This window comes from Bos javanicus, chromosome 1 (genome assembly GCF_032452875.1).
Source record: "Bos javanicus breed banteng chromosome 1, ARS-OSU_banteng_1.0, whole genome shotgun sequence".
Classification (NCBI taxonomy): Eukaryota; Metazoa; Chordata; class Mammalia; order Artiodactyla; family Bovidae; genus Bos; species Bos javanicus.
The window spans coordinates 80,474,445-80,495,793 of record NC_083868.1 but is presented as its reverse complement, the minus strand read 5'-3'; the positions used below and the strand labels follow the sequence as shown (position 1 = coordinate 80,495,793).

The window sequence follows — 21,349 nt, the reverse complement described above, 5'->3', positions numbered from 1 at the left end:
CAGATAAGAGTTGTTCACATCTTCACTTTGGTCAGGGAGCCCAGAGTTAATGACATTTGACCTGAAAGTCTTGGAGATTTGGATCGAAGCTGAGGCCCTGTCACCCCACCTCCTCAGTAACTCAGGCCCATCACAGGCAGTGAGTTCCCTGGACTATGGAAAAGCCTGTGTAAGTAGGGACCTAAAATGTCTGAGCTCCTGTGTTGATCCATCAACCATGTCCACCTTCACTGAACTGGCATTACCCCTGCCCCATCCCAAAAGCCTGGAGCTTGTCCTGTTCCACCTAAGGACCCACCCCTGTGAATGTCACATTCTTCAAGGCCTAAGTCAATGTTTATTGGTTCAGGCCAGTTAAATCAGAATCTATCTAGGAGAATTTTAAGCATCTAGCTGTATTTTTACTGAAGTATAGTTAATTTACAATATTGTGTTACTTTAAGGTGTATAGTAAAGCAATTCGGTTAGACATATATATCTATATATGTATATACATTTTTTCCATTATAGGTTATTATAAGATATTGAATATAGTTTCCTATGTTATGTAGTAAGTTCTTATGGCTTATCTGTTTTATAAACAGTAGTGTACATCGGTTAATCACATCCTCCCAATTTATCTCTCTCCACATCTTCCCCTTTGGTAACCATTAGTTTGTTTTCTATGTCTGTGAGCCTGTTTTGTAAATAAGTTCATTTGTACTATTTTTTAGGTTCCACATATAAGTGGTATTATATATTTGTCTTTCTCTGACTTTCTTCACTTAACATGACAATCTCTAGGTCCATGCGATGCATGTTGCTACAAATGGTAATATTTTATTCTTTTTTATGGCTGAGTAATCTTCCTTTGTGTGTGTGTACACACATACACACCATATCTTTATCGATTCATCTGTTGATGGATACTTAGGTTATTTCCATGTCTTGGCTATTGTAAATAGTGCCACTCTGAACATTAGAGTACATGTATCTTTTTGAATTATAGTTTTCTTTGGATATATGCCCAAGAATGGGATTGTTGGTTCATATGATAACTATTTTTATTGTAGTTTTTACCATTTTCAATAGTGGCTGCATCAAGTTACATTCCTACCAACAGTGTTACCTTCTTTCCACAACCTTTTCAACATTTATTATATGTAGGCTTCATGGTGATGGCCATTCTGACTGGTATGAGGTAACATCTCATTTTAGTTTTAAGTTGCATTTCTCTAATAATTAGCTATGTTGAACAGTTTTTCATGTGCCTTTTGGCCATCTGTATGTCTTCTTTGGAGAAATGCTTATCTTCTGCCCATTTTTTTTTTTTTTTTGGATTGGATCATTTGTTACTGAGTTGTATGAGTTATTTGTATATTTTTGAAATTAAACCTTTGTTGGTTGCATTGTTTGCAAATATTCTCTCCTATAAGGTGTCTTTTTTTCTTTTTTTTTTTTTTTATGGTTTCCTTTCTATTTAGTCCTCCTTTGCTCTGTAGTATGTGAGAATTCTGGGCAGCTAATTACCCTGCCCATGTTTCACAGCACTGGTGTTCTGTCCCCAGGGTGCAAATCTTATCAGTTTGATTAGGTCCCATTTGTTTATTTTTGCTTTTATTTATATTTGTCTTAGGATACTGACCTGGGAAAACATTGCTATGATTTATGTCAGAGACTATTTTGCCTATGTTCTCTTCTAAAAGTTTTATGGTATCATGTCTTATATTTAGGTCTTTAAGCCATTTTAAGTATGGCGTAGAGGTGTGTTCTAACTTCATTGATTTACATGAGGCCATCCAACTTTCCCAATATTACTTTCTGAAGAGATTGTCTTTTCCCCATTATATATTTTTGTCTTCTTTGTTGAAGATTACTTGATCGTAGGTGTGTGTTTTTTTCTGAACTCTCTATTCTGTTCCGTTGATCCATATGTCTGTTTTTGTGCCAGTACCATACTATTTTGATTACTATAGCTTTGTAGTATTGTCTGAAGTCTGGAAAGGTTATGCTTCCACTTCAGTTCTTTTTCCTCAGTATTGCTTTGGCAATTCTGGATCTTTGGTGTTCCCATATAAATTTTATTTGTTCTAGTAGTTCTGTGAAAAATGTCATGGGTAAGGCATCTGTACTTTTAAAATGCTTCCTAAGTGCTGTTAATGCTCAGACAAGAGCAGCAGTCTTCTAAGGAGTTCCCTTCACCCACTTTGAACTTCATGGCTATGGGATTTAGAAGTGGGGAGCACTTCTGAGGACAGACTTGATCAAACTCTTTCTCTTCTATATTCTCTTTGCTTTTCTCTTTGCATGGTGTCCCATTTGGCCTTGAGATCAATTTGCTAAGATGAGAGGGGTAAACAGCCATCACCTTGGTGATGTTAAAGAGAGGCCGATCACTTCACTGATTCTGGTATTTAGGAAGTGCTAAAGAACTCTAGGCCTGAATTCCTCCTGTCCAACAGGTAAAACTACATGGGGAGAAATTGGAAATGGCCCCTGACACAATCCCCAGTGGTGGGGTTTCTGGAGGAAATTATGTTTAAGACAACTATCAGACATCATTGTTCTCACTAAAGATAAACTTAAACTGGGGTTTGAAGAGTGAGATGTAGGTCATCACACCTTGTTACCAAGATTTAAGACGATATTCTTAAACTTTGTAATGTAGGTCATCACACCTTGTTTCCAAGATTTAAGACAAAATTCTTAAGCTTTGTTTTTTCAGTAGCACTCTTTCCCTCCTGTGTTGTTGCCATTTAGTCCTCCTTTGCTCTTTAGTATGTGAGAATTTTGGGCAGCTAATTACCCTGCCCATCTTTCACAGCACTGGTGTTCTGTCCCCAGGGTGCATCTTTCTGATATAACTGCTGCTCAACTGCTGAGAGCTGAGGTGATGAGGAGGGAGGCTTGTGTCTGTTTGATCTGTGAGTAAGTGAAGTCACTCAGTTGTGTCCAACTCTTTGTGACCCCATGGACTGTACCCTGCCAGGCTCCTCCGTCCGTGGGATTTTCCAGGCAAGAATACTGGAGTGGGTTGCCATTTTCTTCTCCAGGGGATCTTCCCCACCCAGGGATTGAACCCTGGTCTCCCGCATTGCAGGCAGACTCTTTACCGTCTGAGCCACCAGGGAAGAACAAAGTGAAAGTCGCTCAGTTGTGTCCGACTCTTTGCGACCCCAGGGACTATACAGTCCATGGAATTCTCCAGGCCAGAGTTCTGGGGTGGGCTAGCCTTTCCCTTCTCCAGCAGATCTTCCTAACCCAGGAATCAAACTGCGGTCTCCTGTATTACAGGCGGATTCTTTACCAACTGAGCTATCAGGGAAGCCCTGTTTGATCTGGCAGTCACTAAAATTCTGGTTTTACATTGCTATTTTCCTTATTTTTAAGCACTTAGGAGCCAGATTCTTCCAGATAAACTTGGAGTGCCTAAATTTTGCCCAGTTGGGTACAGATGGGGGTAGTTTTTTAAAAAGCACTCTTCCATAAATAGTCAACAGGCAGAACCTGTTTTTTTAGGAGGCCAGCTGAGATCAGAAAGTTATGATTTTATTGGGGTCAGTTTCAGGTCATGGACAAACCAGAATTCCTTGCCCAGGGTTTCCTGAGACCCATCAGACACTTCAGGGTTTCAAAAAGTCAAATGGGAGAAGCACATTTGTCTCAAAAAACCTCCTCAGACCAAGGAAATCATCAAGTTTCTTTGTTTCAAGCTCAGCTTGTGTCATCTGATTGTGATAACAATGACAGTCTTATGCTGGTCAGAACCTCTTTTTTTAAAAAAATATTTATTTTTAATTGAAGGATAATTGGTTTACAATATTGCTTTGGCTTTTCCCATACATCAATATGAATTAGCCATAGGTATATTCCTCTCCCTCTTGAATCTCCCTCCCACCTTGTCCCACCCCTCTAGGTTGGAACATCCTTGTCCATTTGATGAATGTTTCGTGAAAGTGAAAGTCACTTAGTTGTGTCTGACTCTTTACAACCCCATGAACTATACAGTCCATGGAATTCTCCAGGCCAGGATACTGGAGTGGGTAGCCTTTCCCTTCTCCAGGGATTCTTTCCAACCCAGGGATTGAACCCACGTCTTCTGCATTACAGGCAGATTCTTTACCAACTGAGCCATAAGGGAAGCCCTGTCCATTTGATAACAAACAAGAACACAAATTATTAGCTAAATTTGGCTGTCAACAGTTTTCAAAATTTGGGGGTCATGGCAGGGGTAAACAAATAAAAAGGCACTGGATGTAAAAGAATTTAGAAACTGGTGGCTTTGGCTAAACTAAGGAGAACTGTTATTTTACTGTGCTAATGAAATGCTGGGATGAAGAGAGAATTGTGTGGACAATGAAAAATCTATAGGTAAGAATTCTAATGAATTCTCAGAAGTCTACTTAGACCAGTAGAAATAAATATATGAAGTCTGGTGTGTTACAGTCTATGGGGTCACAAAGAGTCGGAAACTACTACACAACTAAGCAGGCACGCGTGCACACACACTCTACTCAGTAGCTCATTTAGTTACAGTAAACGAATAGAACAAATAGATTCAATTCTTACTCACCTTGCCCAGAAGTGACACGTGTTATTTTTGGTCACATTTTATTGCTGATAACTAGTCAAACAGTCTCAGTTCCACCTAGATGCAGGATGTGTATGTATGTGCACGCATACACACTTCCTGAAAAATATCAATATAATCCCTGGTTGGGCCACCACTTTAAGCAGCAACTCTATATGGCAGAAAAAGCACGTCTTTGGTAGGGTGGCAGCTATCACTGACATGAAGAAACAAGAAAATGAGTCATTGCAGAGTTGAGTTGTAACTCAAGTGACTCAAGAGTTTGAGGAGACTTCCCTGGTGGTTCAGTGGTTAAGACTTCATGCTTCCAATGCAGAGGCTGTGGGTTCCATCCCTGGTCTGGGAAGTTAGATCCCACGTGCTGTGTGGCACAACCAAAAAGTGAAAAAGAAAAGGAGTTCCTGATCTGAAAGAAATGGAAGCCCATTACAGGGAGGTTTCTGGAGTCCAGGACATAGAGACTACTTCTTGAAGGTGGTTAGCTGAAGGCAATATGATATCAAGGAGTCTAGTCTGGGGACAGAAAGTTTGGGTCCTGAAGTACAGACGAGGGTGAAGTTTGCACACTGAGAAATTAAAGAGGTGGAGATGAGCACAGAGCATAAAGAAGTGTCAACAGAAGTTTCCAAAATGGTCACTGGCAACTCTAGTTGACCTGGTAAAGCAGAGGCACGACAGTAAACAAACAGACTGAGTAGAGGGATATATATTGGATGGCAGAACCAGGCTTACAAGTTAGAACAGTCTGGCTCACACCCCATTTGCAATATCTTAAGCTTGACCATTTACAGTATCTTAAGCAAATGGCTTAAACTCTTTGAGCCTCAGTTTCTTCACTCATAAAAGAGAATTGTTAATACCCGCCCCACTGGATGGTTACAAGAATTAAATTTGGTAACGCAAAATGCAAGTGCCTGGGAAGAACTCTAGTTAACAGGATCCTGGGTTTTCCTCCCTTGGCTTGTTGCAGTAGCCTCTTAAAAGGTCTTTCTTTTTTTTTAACTTTTCCCAACCTGCCACCCACACAGTTGATTCTCAATGTAGCAGCCAGAATGATCCCTTTCAAACCTAAGTCAACCAAGACTTACGTAGAGTGAGTTCGAGTTCTTAGCTAGAGTTCTTATACCAGTGGAAACCCCTCTGTGATCTGTAGCCACCACTTCCCTGCCCCGTCCTGCGCTGTTCTCCTCCTCACCCTCTCTCCCCAGGCCCCCATGCTGGTCTTCAAGCAGGTCAAGCGTGTCTCTGCTTAATGATTTGTTGGTCCTTCATCTGGAACCCTTTTCTCTCAAAAGTCTGCCTGAGCCCTCCTTCACTCCCTCCAATATTTGCTCAAATGCTTTTCAGTGAGGCTATCTCTGAATATCTAATTTACAAGGGATCCTCTGCCCCCTAGCCCCTACTATCCCTCTCCATCTTCCCTGCTTTAATTTTCTATCTACTTACAAAGCACACTGTATGTTCTTATTTTGTCTTACTCTCTACGTACCCTCTCACTGTGAGGCATATTCTGGGGCGTGAGATTTCTGGCTGGTTTCTGCACTGTCATATCTCCACTTTGGCTCACAGTAGAAAATGAGTACTTGCTGAATGAATGAACCTATTATGAGTATTGGAGTATGTTGTTCTTTAAGCTCTGGGACCACTGCAACGTGGAGACCTCCCTGTTCATTTCCCCACCCCAAACTCCCTTAGATTATCAGGATTTAGCCCCCCTTAGAATATCAAATAGAATGATCCACAGTGGGAGGATCATTGGACTTGAAACCACTGCATCTTAAGAAGCCTTGGGATCTAACTCTAAGTTTACAGGAAACACAGAGCAAAGGGGAGTAAGTTGATACCACAAGGAAGTCTCAACCAGATTCAGTATGTGGCATATTCCACAGGACAAATGACAGTTTTTTCAACAAATGTATATCATGAAAAAGAAAAAAAAAAAAAAATAAAGCAGTAGGGAACTGTTATAGATTAGAAGAGAGTTCATCCAAACAAAATGTGCCCACCTTGATGGGATCCTCATTCAAGGAATTTAGTGTAAAAGACATTTTTGGGAGAATTGGCAAAAATTTGAAAGTGAAATGGCTATTGGATGATAATGACATCATGGTCATGTATGTACATACACAGAACCTAACACGTAGGGGGTGGGTAATATTATACAGAATTCAGCTCCACAGAAAATGATGTTGAGGGCCTATGTTCTCAGTTCTCCTGAGGAGGGTAATAGCAAATACTATTCTAGATGCCAAAGTGTGCTGTGCTGAGTTGCTTCAGTCATGTCCAGCTCTTTGAGGCCCTATGGACTATAACCCACCAGGCTTCTCTGTCCTAGGGATTTTCCAGGCAAAAATACTGGAGTGGGTTGCCATTTCTTTCTCCAGAGATGCCAAGGAGGTAAGTTAATTCATTACATAAATGGATATCTTAGGCTATTAAGACTTAGTTTTCTCATGGCACCCCAGTTAAGAAGACCTGGTATGGGGAACTGACACGAAGCCTGGCATTTGCTTTAAATTACTGGAGTGTGAGATGGATAAAACAAGGTTGGCAAAATACTAATAATCTTTGGATCTGGGTTATGAAAACATGGAGGTTCTTTATGGTGTTTTCTGTCCATTTTTGTATGTGTAAAAGCTTCCGTAATAGTCACTACAAACTTGGTTTTTCAAGATGAGGAGGAGGTGAAACAGTTCTTTCTCAGGAGGAAAGAGGCCTATTTTTTATTTTTTTTCCTCTCTGTGTCTCTGTGGGGTGTGAGTTGGGGTGTGAAGGAAGAGAGGCGGGTCTCTTGCTTGGGAGGAGCGTTGTGTCTGTTCAGCCCTCCTTGCAGGCTCTTTTGTTCCTTCCTCCTCGGCTCACCCCTGACTGATGGAGGGGAGCAGACTTGTCTTAGCTGGTAAGAGTGGGCAGATGGCTTTTGGGGCTGGGGCTTCTACTGCTGGTACTGGGAGGTGGGCGTCATACAGAAGGAGAGCTGATGGGCTGTGAAGTGCTTACTTTCCACCAGGCACCTATTGAATTGGAAGGCAAAAATTTCTACAAATATGTGTCCACTAAAGACACAAGACTGAAGACAAATCACAAGCAAATGGCCTGTGATTTTTTTCCCCTTTGTCCTCTCTCTTAGTCCTGAGTTCAGAGCTCCCCTCACCTGTTCTGAGAGGCGGGCTCTGGCCTGGCACCATGGAGTAGCTACCCTCTCTGTGGTGGGGACTCAACACCTCTCATAGATAAAGTTCTGATCTCCATGTTTTAGGAAACCTCAGGGAAATGTACTCAGCCATTTCACAGCTTCTCCATTAGTGCCTGCCTGGCTGGGAAAAGATCTAATCTCCGGTAAGAGATCATTTTGTTTGTTTGTTTGTTTGTAGTCTGGGTCTGGAACAGGCAGGAACAAAGGCCCATTTGTCTCTAGGGCTCTGATCTGGCAAGATTCCCCCCTCCCCACCAGGCAAACACTTGTCAGTGCAGCCACTCAGTTACTTGGTGAGTCTCTCATGGTTTCCTCTCACTCCCCACTCGGAGTCACCAGCTACAGGTTGGTTTCCATTGCTTATCACGTTTCTGATTTTTTTCTGTCCTTTTGAGTAAAACTGGACTTGTCAGAAGTGTTTTGACACAACGACTAAGGTTCTGACCTCTGCTGGCTCCCATACAGTGGAGCTCAGTGCTTGGGACCTGAACGCTGTGTCTGACAGCAGCCTGGACCAGCTCTGCTGGGGACCCTGGGAGGTGAACCAGCTGCACACACCTCGAGCACTATTGGTGCTGCTGGGGTTAAATGACCTTCACTCAATTGCAGGAATTTTACCTTTTGTATTGATGAAGTATTTAGCACATGGTAAAAGTACAGTAATTGTTAGCCAGAACAGAGCGATGAAGTCTATCAGTAGAATGTCCGCACAGCCCTGGGGAGGCAAATTTTAAAGTATTATTATCCATACTTCACAGATGAAGACACAAGGCTTACAGGTGATGGCAAAACTTGTCTAACATCCGGCAACATCTGACAGATAGAAAAGCCAGGATTTGAATCTGGGATTTTGAGATGCCAGAGCCTGAGCTCTTTCTCCAAAGTTGGGGCTTCTCAAACTAGTGGTGGTGAAGGACAGGATTTCTGCCCTAACCTCTCCCACATCCATAGTTTTTAAAATACAATAACATGGAGTTACTAGAATAATGAAAAGACATTTACAATAACAAGCTGTATTTTTAAAGTTACTATTAGACTCAACAGGCATAAAATTATTCTTTCAATTGCACTCAATTTCTATGCTTTTCCCATCCTGGATCTTGATAAAGCTTTCTCAGATTAGCACTTTGGTTGGCATCAGAATCACTTGGGGTGCTTGCTAAATGCAGTTTTCCTAGCTCCATCTCTACTTGGATCAGAATGACTGAGGGTAGAATTCAGGAATCTACATTTTAACAACTCATTTCAATAATGTGCTCTAAAATGATCATCATTGTTCTCTGCAGTGCTGCCTCCTCTCTGCAGATTATAGAGAGTACACTAACAAGTGAAGTGAATATTATGTTTTTTTAGTTTCCCAACCTGAGCCCTACTCTTCTTTTTAGTTTGTTTTTAAGTATTAGAGACTCCTTTCTGCAGAAGCTCACCAACAGAACCTGTTTCTGAACTCATTTAGTGCATGTCAGTGTCAACAAAAAAGTATAGTCACAGCCTGAAAGTAGAGAGTTATTTTATGTAGTGGGAATGTTTAAGACTCTGAGCCTGGGAGACAGCATCTCAGTAGCTTTGAGAAAACTGCTCCAAGGAGGCAGGGGTGACATCAGGCTATATAAGTTTGCAACAAAGGGAGCAGGCAGTCTGAACATCAAAGATGAGGAATCAAGTTAAGGAATTTAGCCTTCTCCCTACAGGGAGATGTAAGCCTCTGGGCTCACTGAGTTCATTCCTTTCGTGTACACCTCAGCTCTCTGGGGCCAATCCTGTCTCCTTGCTCACCTTGCTGCTTGAACTCCCCCAGCTGCTCAGCAGTCACTATGAGGGGTGGCAGCATCCCCTGGATGGTGGTTTGGGGACCCCTCATTCACATTTGGAGGCCAGAAATCGCTGATGGCTGTGACATTCCTTGTTGATTAATATGGCAGGAAATATAATCATTTCACATCAGCAAAGGTGTTTTGGGTGCAAACTACAGACTGAGTAGACGGGGACCAGGTCACAAGGTGCCCACATCCAGGAGAGAGGGAGTATCACTAGAACAAAGTCCAGAAGTTGGGGCACTTCTGTGTGTAGAGGTGGGGGAGAGGAGCGGAAACCAGTGTCAGAGACAACTGAGGAGTGAACAGTAAGGGGAGAAAAAAAATGTGGGTTTTGGGAGCCAGAAAGGGGATGTGACCAACTGTGTGAAGTACGGCTGATGGGCTGAATAAGACAAAGACAGCCCTGAGCATCCGATTGGTAGCATGGAGTCATGGAGGTGTTTGGGATGTGGCAAGAGCAGTCTTACAGAGATGAGGGAGGCTTCATGGAGGGGCTTCAGATGAGAAGGGGAAGAGGGAAATTGGAAACAATGACTCCGGAGAGTTCTTTCAAGCAGTTTTACTGTAAAGGGAAGGAAAGGTGTAGAGCTTTCATTGGGGGGACAGGGAAAAGGAGCTTATTTAGACCTCACGTAGTGGCTAAAGAGGCAACTTCTGTAATGTCCTGTATCTTTTTTCAGTTAATTCCTCCAGTAAAACAGAAACACTATTGACCATAACTTTTTTGTTTTCAAGCTCTTTGAAACTCTCCTTAATCTCAAATGATGTTGTCTAAGAAGAGTCTGCAAATCACCCTCATTCCTTACATAGCTTAATTTGAATATATTTGAACAAAACAACATTGCATTTTTTTTATATTTGCTTTATTTTTGGCTGAATTACTTTAAATTTCATTTCTACTTCAAATACATAGTTCTTTTCTAACATAATCACATATATAATCATGATAATCCTATTATTATACCTAGCAAAATTAACAGTGATATCTTAATATTGATACCTAATCTATATTCAGATAACCCAGTTTGTCGCCGGTGTTGCTCTGTTCAAACCAAAGGCCTACAGACTGCATGTGATTGTTGTCTTTTTTTAAGCTATTTGTTTTTTTTTTTTTTTTGTGCCCATTGACTTGATGAAACTAGTTCAGTTGTTCTATGGAGTGTCCCACTTTCTGGATATATCTGATAAATTAGGGTGTCTTTTGACTTGTTCTTCTTTCTCTTGTATTTCCTAAAAAACTAGAATTGCATATACAGATTAAACATCTTGGATAAGAATTTTCCATAGGTGGTGCTGTGTGCTTCACATTGTCTCACTTCAGAAAGCACAAACTATTGAGGTGTCCCATTGTTAGTGATGCTAAGACTGATCTGGGTCAGGCGGTGGTTGCTTCAATTAGAGTTTGTTTTTTTTTAGATAGGAGAAATAATAGCATGCCTATATGCTGATGATCTTTGACAGAAGGCTATCTATTGATGCAGAAGAAAAAAAGAGGGATTTTTAAGAACGTCCTTAAGTAGACAAGAGTGTGTAGAATCTATGGAAAAAGTTGGATATTGCAAGTATTGAATGCAGCCAATTTATTCGTAGTAATGAGATCATTTGGGCATAAGTGTAGGTAAGGTGAATAGCTGTTGTACAAAGGCATGTGTGTGACAGTTCTGTTCTGTTAGCTTCCTTTTTTTTTGTTCTGTGAATAAGTAGCAAGTTCATCAGGTGAGGGTAAGACGAATTTCTAGGGGGAGGAAGTCATACAGTCCTCTAGGAGAGTGGCAGATGAATTGACTGGACACGTACCATATCATTGCTATGAAACATTAAGGAACTACTTGCAGTTAGTAGTCATGAACGTGAAGTGAAATTGGTAAGCGTCATTGTGTGATTTTCTTTAACCATGTTCAGCTGCATACTTGCAGGTTGCAGTAGCACAGAGAGTTGAATTTAACCAGACTTGGGGGTTATGCAGCCATGCATGATGAGAGAGGTCAGTTGAATGACTGACCAGGGAATCTGAGGTGGATAGAAAGGAAAGGGAGGGCAGGGAGGAAGTGAGAGGCAGTGAGAAGGTGGTAGGATCAAACACAGAAGACTGTTGGAGTTGGGTACTGGTTGGACTAAGCTGCAGAGATGAGAGTGATGATGAGAGAGGGGATACCTGAAATCGAGACTATGAAGGGAGTATATTTTTTGGAAATGACAAGATCAAAGATATAACGTTGGAGTGCGTTGCTGCGGTCACAGTCTTTGGAATTGAAGAGATCAAAAAACTGAGAGCCCAGTTGTTGTTGTTCAGTCATGCACTTGTGTCCAGCTCTTGCAACCCCATGGACTGCAGCATGGCAGGCTTCCCTGTCCTTCACTGTCTCCCAGAGTTTGCTCAAACCCATGTCCATTGAGTTTATGAAGCCATCCAACCATCTCATCATTTGTTGTCCCCTTCTTCTGCCCTCAATCTTCTCAGCATCAGGGTCTTTTTCAATGAGTTGGCTTTTCACATCAGGTGGCCAAAGTACTGGAGCTTCAGCTTCAGCACCAGTCCTTCCAATGATTTCCAACCCAAATCAATTCAGGGTTGATTTCCTTTAGGATTGACTGGTTTAATCTCCTTGCTGTCCAAGGGACTCTCAAGAGTCTTCTCCAGCACTGCAGTTCAAAAGCATCAATTCTTTGGTGCTCAGCCTTCTTTATGGTCCAACTCTCACATCCGTACATGACTCCTGGAAAGACCATAGCTTTGACTGTATGGACCTTTGTTGGCAAAGTAATGTCTCTGCTGTTTAATACACTGCATAGATTTTCATTGCTTTTTTCCCAAGGATCAAGTATCTTTTAATTTCATGACTGTAGTCACTCTCCACGGTGATTTTGAAGCCCAAGAAAATAAAGAGACCAGAGGACTAGAATAATTCTGTAAGTGGATATTAATGCTATGAACAGTTATGATGGAAATAGTGTTGGAAAGAATTATAGTAAGCCAGGAGCTAGCATATTCAGGGAATGAGGAAGAGTGTCCTGGGTGGAGGAGAAGGTGGGCAGCAAGGTGGGCGGTAGGCAGTGTGGCCTTCACAAGGTTGTCATGAGGATGAAATGAGTGGGTGCATGTGGTGGAGTTCCCAGCACTGAGCATAGGCTCAGCAAGCATTACTGGTTTTCATTTTGAGTCTGTATGAATCTAGAGATCAAAGCTTAAAACACTGAGTTTATTTTTGCAAGTAGGTTGATTGCTCTTCATTTTAAGACCTTTATAACAGGCAGAGCTGCTCACACAGCCACATTTGACCTGGGGAAGTGGTGAATTTCCTGTCACTCAGCACGTTCAGCAGGCAGAATGAACATCTTTCAGTAACAGTGCTGTAAAGGGGACTCCAGCAATTGAAGGTGATGGGTAGGGAGATGGTGGGGGTGATTCTAAAAATTGAAGGGCATGGGGACAGGGGAGGAGAGGTGTCAGAGCTAGATTCTTTCTTTCATTCAAACATGACTGAGCACTTCTCAGTTATGGTGCAGAGCCTGGCTAGGTGCAGGGGGCCAGAGATGGATCTTACAGGCTGGGACAGACCTGCAAACATGTGATCTGGTGAGAGCCAGCACAGGCACCGCAGAGCTGTGACGATCTCTGTGGTGTCAAGAAAGGCTTCAAAGTCCAGGGGCACTTGAGCTAGTAGAGGAGGTTCAGGGGGGAGGTTGTGGTCCCATGAGAACAGGGTAGGAAAGGACATTTCAAGCAGAAGGAGCTCTCTGGGCAGGACTGCAAACGCATGGAAGAGCATGAGGCATTTGGAGTGCTACAACTGAGTTACTCTGGGCAAATCACTCTTCTTTCTTGTCTCAGTCTCCCTGTTTGTAAAATGGGGATAGCAGTGGTATCCTCTCAACCATGGGATGGTGAGGAGGGCAGGATGGTGAGGACTAAATGAAGTGATGTGGATAATTTTTGTCACAGTTCCTATTGCAATCCCTTTGGGTGTTTTATCTAACTCGATTCTTTAAATAATCCCATGAGATGGGCTCTGTTATTATTATTACCATTTTACAGATTAAAAAAACTGATTCCTAGGGGGTTGAACAGCTTGTCCAAGGTCATGTAAACTGGTGAGAGGCAGTTTGAACTCTTTCCCAGCTCAGTCTAATTCGAGTCCTTACTCTTAACTCTTAAGCTATGGTCAGTGCTTCACATGTAACTAGTATTACACACTTGGTAACTATTATTGTCATGAGTGCTGAAGTGTCTCTCCCAGAGAGTTGAGGATTCTATTACTGTTTCTGTAGCTGGTTGAAGATCACCACTGCTGGTATCTCATGACCAGCAGTGACTATTTTTGGAAGGCCCTCACCACCTACAGTACATATAGATCAATGATTATACCACTTGTTTCAATTGGTTGATTTTTAGAAATCAAGAGTGATTTTTAATCTCCTTAGAGGGCAAGTTGTTCTGAGTAAATGTGGTGTGAGGGAGGAAGAACTGGGTTTGCTGCACTCCTCTGATGTCTGTGCAATGAACCCAAACACAGGTCTCATGGGCCAGCATTGAGGGGGTGGCAGTGAAGTGGCAAATACAGGTGAGAGTGGCATCCTAAGTGCCATGACTGCCCAGAGTGTTGTCTGTGAGGCCGCTGAGCAGGAACCCTGTCCATCAGTGGTGCCTGAGGTAAGCATAGACCTCTAAAGGATGGGCAACACTTCCCTCACTCACTCATTCAACAAATAATCCTTGTTTGTTGTCTCTTTGCGATCCCATGGACCACAGCCTGCCAGGTTCCTCTATTCATGGTGTCGGGGGAGTTTGAAGTTTCCTTGGTTCTGTCTTGTCCAACAAAAATTTGAAGCCACAAACGGCCCAGTGTTACAGCCCCTTGTAATTTCCTCGGACGGACCAGTGTTACAGTTCCGTGTTACAGCTCAGTTTTATTTCTAAAGCAAAGGAAAAGGCGTGAGGGCAGGTCGACCCAAAACACACAAAGAGAAGCCCCCAGCCCAATTTTGGCTCCTCTTTTTGTATGTTTTTTCTCCTCCTCCTGGGCCTGCCCTATGTAAATTGGGCTAGCCAGGAATGCTGTTTGTTTTACCTGAGGTCCTCATTTGGTCCTGGACCTTCCTTTGTTCTATTTTTGCGGGCTTTCCCCTTGTCTTTTAGCCACTGCCATTCTGGACTCCTTTTTCCTATTCTAACTACCTAAACAATGGGATTTCCCAGGCAAGAATATTGGAGTGTGTTGCCATTTCCTCCTCCAGGGGATCTTCCAGACCCAGGGATCGAAACCATGTCTCATTGAGTATCTCCCATATGCCAGACATGCATCTGGGCACTGAGGGTAGTAGTGAAGAACCAGCACTTACAGGGTTCACATTTTTAGTAGGAGGAGACAAATGGTAATCCAATAATAATATGAATGCTTGCATAATCACAAACCCCCCTCCCTCACCTCAGAGGAAACTTGTATGACATGAAAAGAAGGCTAGCTATCAGAGGCAATTTTTGGACTGTACCAGGAGGCTGCTAGGGAGCCAGTGCTTCTCTAAATGGATAAGGGGAGCCCTGACTGTTTTTTGACAAAGAGCAGAATGGCACCTCTCACTTCTGTCCTGTCCATCATGCCCAGGATCTGCCTGCCTGCCTCCTGGTCATGAAAAGCTCAGACACCCCAGCCTAGATATTTAGATACGTAGAACTTTTAGTCACAGTGATGTATGTACAGGTAACATTTTGTTTCACTTTCTTTGTTATAATATTTTAAGCATTTTATTTCGTGTTGCTACTTAAAATTCATATACCATTATATATATATTCTATCTGAATGTAAGTACCATAGTTTAATTATTTCACTATTGTTGTAAGCTTAATTATTAATTTTAGATTTTTTTCACCATAATAAATCTCTTTGAAACTGAAAGCTGTTTTTTCTTTTTGCACATGCAAATTGCTTCATAAAACTCATTCTTTGTCTCATGAATCTTCTTCCAATTCTCACCAAAGCTGTGTAAGGTAGGGAATTATCTTATATGTGAGGAAATAGAAATATACAACTTTTTCCCCTTGGAATTATTTATTCAATCTTATTTCCTGGAAGTACAATAACTTGGTTCATAGTCATAAGCTCTTAATTCTTTGGTGTGATTACTTTCTAAAAAAGTTAAGTTCTACTGCTCTCTTGAAATATACCAATTTCATTATAATCTGCCTGTCAATGAGTATTATCATTTTGAAAACTACTGGTTAAAGTTAATTTTATAAACTAGTATCTTAATATTCCAGTTACCTCTTTTGGGTTTCTCTCAAGAGTAATCATAATTTCATATGTTTATTAATGGTATTTTCTGTTTTGTGATTTGTTTGCTCATGTTGATTGCCTGTTCATTTTTAAAGGCTTTTACTGTGAAACTTTTGCACACCTTGAGTCTTATTTTCCTTTTTATTACAATATTTTTATTGTATAGGAGTTGGAATTTTCATGCAACTATTAAATTTCCTTTGTTATTTTTCTACATTCCATCAGACGAAAGAAAGCTTACAAGTATAGAGTTCTATTTTTAGCTTCTAAAACACATTTTTATAATTTCTTGTAACTCTAAGAGTAATGCATGTACACTTAAAAATTTTTTCAATATACAAAAATTTATAAAAAAATGAAAATGCTCATTACTCCTTATTCTACCTTCCAGGTATGTGTGTGTGTGTATATATATATTGGTATAGTCTTTCCTCTTTCTCACATTTGAATTTAAAATTTTTTTTCTGAATTTCAGTTAACATTATACTCATAAAACTTTCATATATCATTAAATATTCTTTGATAATAAATAACTTTTAAAAGATCTGTTTAGAGTTCATTTTGGATGAACTGAATCCTGTCTTCTTAAAATTGCTATTTATGTATGCCCCAACCAGAGACTAAACAATTCTTTCTTCCCAGGTTGGTGTATGGTGCTTGCTTCATCTTTCTGTCATGTTCTTATTAGTATTGGACTATTTTTAGGATTTCTGTGCTGTTTATGAGCCCAGAACATTGCACCTGTAATTGACTTTTGTCTCTTTTTTTTTTTCTGAGCCCCTGGGGCTTCCTGGATTGAGCCATACCAGGGCCCACATTGGAGTTTGGCAGAGGTCCCCGTCTATCTTTTTAATCTTTAACCTTTCTCCTCTTGGAAACTGGTGCTTCACTCTGTTTTACTGTCCTCTTTGTAGATGGTTTTTGATCATCCTGAGAAGAATGAGCCTTGGCCTCCAGACCCAGTAAAACAGACATCCATGGAGAACAGTGTTCGTTCCTGAGGACTTGGAGGGCTTGCAGCCCAGGAGGATTAGCTAGCAGCAGGTAAGGAACACCTGGAGGAGTGGGATGTGGAAGCAGCATGGGGGTCCATACTCTGTTTAGGAGAGGCACAGTGGAGTGTGCTGGTAAGAAGCCATAGGGGCTCAATGTATGGCTACAGCTTTGCTGTTTTCTTTGTGTTTTTTATTTATTTATTTTTCAGTCCCTAGTGTTGATAGGTGATTTGCCTATTTCTATAAAATATAAATATAAGATTTAAATTTATTCTGTAATTCAATCTACCTTTTTAAAGCACCTATTCTGGCCAAACCCTGCATTTGATACCCAGCATGTAGTGATATAGTGATATAGATGGGGAGCCCTCCCTTGGGATTTTCTTTCTGTTGGTTCAGTGTTGGCTTATTCTCTGTAAGTGATAATGTGAGTTGTTACTTATTCCTCTAGAAGCCAGGTGGGGGTTGTTAGCATTCATTGATAAGTCCAATCAATTCAAGAATCCTTTATTGAATACCCACTGTGTTCCAGGTGTGAGGGGGCACTGGAATTTCAGAAATGAGCCAGGAGGAGTCTCCCTCTAGCAGGGGGTCAGTATGAAAAGCAAACATTACTGGGACTTCTCTGGTGGTCCAGTGGCTAAGACTTCATGCTCCCAGTGCAGGGGGCAGGGGTTTAATTCCTGGTCTGGGAAGTAAGATCCCACGTTGTAGAGCATGGCCTAAAGACGAAAATCAAAAGCAAGCATTACTAAACACTAGAGATGAATAGCAGGGAGCAAGAACAGTAGGGAAGGGGAGATGGCCTCCACAGGAGCCCAGAAACGGAAAGGCTGTTTGGTTGCCAGGCAAATGGACAAGAGGAGAGATTCCAGCAGTGCAAAATTGTAGAGAAGTAAGAAGGCAATCAGAGAAATGATTGAGAAATTAAAAACTTGGACTATTTTCCCAAAGAATTTGGGGAAAAATATTTACTATTCCTTTCCTTCAGTCTGGGCTGTTTAGATGAAATTTATTCAGTCTGTGTCTCTCTGTAGCAGCTTGAGAGATGAGATTGACTCTCTAAGTCCCTCTGACTAGAGGGTCTAGCCAGTGGTGGACTTGGAGCCTCAACAGAGGATGGTGTTCAGAGAACTGGGAGCCCTGACATGAGGTTTCAGATGAGTGCCCATGGCACTCATGACAGTTCAGTTCAGTTCAGTCACTCAGTCATGTTTGACTCTTTGCGACCCCATGAATCGCAGCACGCCAGGCCTCCCTGTCCATCACCAACTCCCGGAGTTAACTCAAACTCACGTCCATCGAGTCAGTGATGCCATTCAGCCATCTCATCCTCTGTCGTCCCCTTTTCCTCCTGCCTCCAGTCCCTCCCAGCATCAGGGTCTTTTCCAATGAGTCAACTCTTCGCATGAGTACTGGAGTTTCAGCTTTAGCATCATTCCTTCCAAAGAAATCCCAGGGCTGATCTCCTTCAGAATGGACTGGTTGGATCTCCTTGGAGTCCAAGGGACTCTCAAGAGTCTTCTCCAGAGCACTGACCTTAAAGGCTGAGGTGCTCTTGAAGTTGTAAGACTGTGTATGGTTGAAGGTTTGGAGAACTCTTCTTTCCCGGGAAACCTGACCTTTGAGGGCAGGGTTTGGCAGGAAGCTGAACACAAGCCCTTCTGAGCCTCGGCCCAGTGAGATAGTGAACCAGGTTCCACATCCCTACCTCCTGTCTTATTTCACTTATACACATAAAAGTTAAGTCCAAACTCCATCATTACCAAATCACTCACACAACTTTGAAAATTATTTATGTTTACAAAATCATAGTTTCTTTAGTTATAAATGAAACTAATAAAATTTCCTCTGCTTATCTCACAGGGTTGTACTGGGTCTCATAAATCCAGTTGCTGGGTCACCTAAATGGTAAAATAGTGCACAGTAGCAGTGTCAGCACAGATAGTGAGGGTGTTTATTTTGTGATTGTCCAGCAGTTATCTCATTAGAGACCCTGAATTCTGAGTCTTAAGTCAACACTGACTTTTCACTGTACTTTTTCACAATGCCTGTCCATTAATGCAAAAACCATGGACTTTTAGTCAGACAAATCTGGGTTGGAATTCTGGATTATAAGTATGCTCACCAAACTCAGGAGAAGAATAGAGGAAATAAGTACTGGCAAGGGTGTGGAGAAAAGGAACCCTCATACACTGTGGGGGTGTAAATTTGTGTATCCACTGTGGAAAACAGTATGGAGTTAGCTTAAAAAATTAAATATAGGACTACTGTATAATCAAGGCAGTTCCACTCCTGGGTATTTATCCTGGAAAACAAAAAGCTAATTCAAAAGATTTATGCATGCCAATGTTCATTGCAGAATTACCTATAATTTATAATTGCCAAGATATGGAAGCATCCTAAGTATCCATCAACAGATGACTGAATAAAGAGTATGTGATATATACATGTATATACACAAACACAATGGAATATCACTCGGCCATTAAAAAGAATAAAGCCATACCATAAAACCTTGCATTTTGTGATATGGATGGACCCAAGGAATATTATGCTAAGTGAAATAAGTCAGAGAGAGAGAGAGACCCACAAATACTGTACATTTTCACTTACATGTGGAATCTACAAAAACAAAAAACAGAAACAGACTTAGAGTTACAGAGAACAAACTAATGGTTGCCAGAGGGAACGGTGATAGGGGGAAGTATGAGAGAGGTAAAGGGGGTTTGAGGTATAAACTACTAGTTATACTTAAGTGTGCTGGTGTGGCTGGCTGGCTAGAGTATCAGTTATAAATAAGTCAGAGGGATGTAATGTACCGCATAGAGACTATAGTAAAAAATGTTATAATGGTACATAAGAAACACAAGCTGGAATCAAGACTGCTGGGAGAAATATCAATAACCTCAGATATGCAGATGACACCACCCTTATGGCAGAAAGTGAAGAGGAACTCAAAAGCCTCTTGATGAAAGTGAAAGTGGAGAGTGAAAAAGTTGGCTTAAAGCTCAACATTCAGAAAACGAAGATCATGGCATCCAGTCCCATCACTTCATGGGAAATAGATGGGGAAACAGTGTCAGACTTTTTTTTTTCTGGGCTCCAAAATCACTACAGATGGTGACTGCAGCCATGAAATTAAAAGACACTTACTCCTTGGAAGGAAAGTTATGACCAACCTAGATAGCATATTCAAAAGCAGAGACATTACTTTGCCAACAAAGGTTTGTCTAGTCAAGGCTATGGTTTTCCCAGTGGTCATGTATGGATGTGAGAGTTGGACTGTGAAGAAGGCTGAGCACTGAAGAATTGATGCTTTTGAACTGTGGTGTTGGAGAAGACTCTTGAGAGTCCCTTGGACTGCAAGGAGATCCAACCAGTCCATTCTGAAGGAGATCAGCCCTGAAATTTCTCTGGAAGGAATGATGCTAAAGCTGAAACTCCAGTACTTTGGCCACCTCATGCGAAGAGTTGACTCATTGGAAAAGACTCTGATGCTGGGAGGGATTGGGGGCAGGAGGAGAAAGGGACAGAGGATGAGATGGCTGGATGGCATCACTGACTCGATGGACGTGAGTCTGAGTGAACTCCGGGAGTTGGTGATGGTCAGGGAGGCCTGGCGTGCAGTGATTCATGGGGTCGCGAAGAGTCGGACACGACTGAGCGACTGAACTGAACTGAATCTATAAAAATATCAAATCACTGTTTTAGACCTGTAACTAACATTATAAGTGACCTGTACTTCAGTTATACTTGATGAAGGACCTGAAGTTCAGGTTGATGAGTCATGGCCAGTGCTCCACTCTGCCACTGTTTGCCGTTCCACATTGCCTCCATGTGGCTCTCATGCCCGTGGGCGCTGGCGGGGGTGGGCTCTAACCTTCTGTGCCTTATATTTACCTAGTTCAAAGTCCATGAATGTCATTCTCCTTTGGTGTTCCCAGGACCAGTGAATGAGACATGGCAGAGATGATTACTCCACAGAAACAGGTGCAGAGAGGTTAAGAGACTTGCCTAAGGCCACCAAGAGTGGGGACAAGAAGCCAGGTTCTGTGATACCCATTTCAGTACTCCTACCGCCTTATCTCTGATAACCTTAGGAGCAGGCTTCCTGGAAGTCGACTATAGATCTGTTTCTTTTTTTTTTTTTGAATTTTTAAAAATTATGGTTGATTACAATGTTGTGTTAATTACTACTGTATAGATTCTTAATCAGTTAGCAAAATCCTAGGGGTAGTTGCTTTAACTCATTATGGTAAATAAACCTAGTTACTTTGGGAATAAGTTAATGTTTTCCAGAAGATTACAGACATTATTTGAATTCAAAGTTCTTCCATTTTCCGTTCAGTTTGACAATAAATTCTGGGAAAGCAAAGTAGGTCTTTACTCAGATATAAAGGAGCCTATTCAGGCTCTATTTAATTTGTGAAGTCCATTTTCTAGAACTTTCAGCATCCTGGACATGATGCAGTGAAAGGGTCACGGGTTAGGAAAGC

General features: G+C 41.6%; 1 protein-coding gene across 7 annotated transcripts in view; it reads left to right on the top strand.

Moving 5' to 3' along the window:
• Positions 1–21,349, top strand: part of ST6GAL1 (ST6 beta-galactoside alpha-2,6-sialyltransferase 1) — a 150,597-nt gene that overhangs the window by 89,882 nt on the left and 39,366 nt on the right. For 3 of the 7 annotated variants that reach the window (XM_061413281.1, XM_061413283.1, XM_061413286.1), the window contains one exon: positions 16,770–16,899. The gene's annotated coding sequence lies outside the window, so the exon portion shown is untranslated. Of the gene's footprint in view, positions 1–7,362; positions 7,470–7,829; positions 7,910–12,859; positions 12,962–15,119; positions 15,283–16,769; positions 16,900–21,349 lie in introns of those variants that run through there. The other 4 variants (XM_061413284.1, XM_061413282.1, XM_061413287.1 and 1 more) reach the window with 4 other exon arrangements.